The sequence below is a fragment of the Condylura cristata genome, unplaced genomic scaffold (assembly GCF_000260355.1).
Source record: "Condylura cristata isolate star-nosed mole 26May11 unplaced genomic scaffold, ConCri1.0 scaffold00032, whole genome shotgun sequence".
Taxonomy (NCBI): Eukaryota; Metazoa; Chordata; class Mammalia; order Eulipotyphla; family Talpidae; genus Condylura; species Condylura cristata.
In genome coordinates, this window is record NW_004567133.1 from 4,737,281 (window position 1) to 4,738,524 (window position 1,244).

Below are 1,244 nucleotides of genomic sequence, written 5' to 3' on the forward strand. Positions count from 1 at the left end.
CTCCCCGCCAGTGCAGAGACTGATCTGATATAGTCCTTTTCTCTTTGTGGGGGGCTCATTCCTTTAAGTGGCCTGTTAGCTACTGATTTTGGATAACTATGTGGAATCCTAAAAGGACCAGAGATTTCACGATGGGTCCAATCTCTGTATCTTACCTCAGGTGTGTGCTTCCCTACAGCAGTCTGATAACAACAGTCTGATACCTGCTTGGGCCTTATGCCTGGTGACAAAGCACTAAGGGTCTTGATTTCTGTGACTGGGTTAATGGTCATGTTAACCCCTTCTGTCCCCACCTCCTTGTGTGAGTCAGGTTTTAACCTTGTGATGTCTTCTTCAGGTTTTCTTTTCCTCCATGAGCTGTGGATAGCTTCATAGTGCTGAGGCTTAACCCCTTGCACCACCAGGGAGGCCCTTTAGGATTATTATTATTTGGGGGTAACTTACTGCATACCAATAAAAAACTAGTCGTGTCATTTGGTCTCCTGAACTCTAACCTACAACTGCTCTCCTATCTCTTTTGCTTTTTCCTTGCTGGTTCTGTGTGGATAATAGAGTTGTGTGTATTATTCAGTGTTCCTTGAAGTGGGACCCAGAATCTCCTAGGAGATGGGGTGGGGTGGCCTCCATACTAGAAATGCAGATGCCTTGGCTCCTCAGGACCTGTTGAGCCCCAGAGGGGGGACCAGGAATTAATATTTCTCTTGTTTTTAAATTTGTAATGAAGTAACATTGGCTTTAACATTATATAGTTTGAGGGGTAAAACATCATTATTGGATATATACTACATTATGATCACCACGAGCCTAGTTTCCATCCTTCACCACACATTTCATGTTGTTAACTGGGTTTTCCCCTCCCTCTTCCCTTTTGTGCTTACAACCTAAAAGTTTGGTTTTGTTTTGCTGTTGTTTTTTAATTAAAGATTTATTATTTATTCTTGCATCAGAGAACCAGGGTACAGGCCAGAGGAGCAGGGGGATGAGAGGATTCACCAGAGCCAGAGTGGGGAGCAGAACAGGCAGATTGATGAAGTCACTGCTGAGGGGAGCAGCAGGTGGGTCAGCTCCCTGGCGGGGGATAGAACTCAGACCACAGCAGTTATAACACTTAACTCCTGTAGACCTTACTCCTAGGCCACCAAGGAAGCCCTGTTTGTTGTATTTTTTAAAAATTTTCACATATAAAACATGGAAGCAGCCCAAATGCCCAAAAGTAGATGACTGGATTAGAAAGATGTGGTACA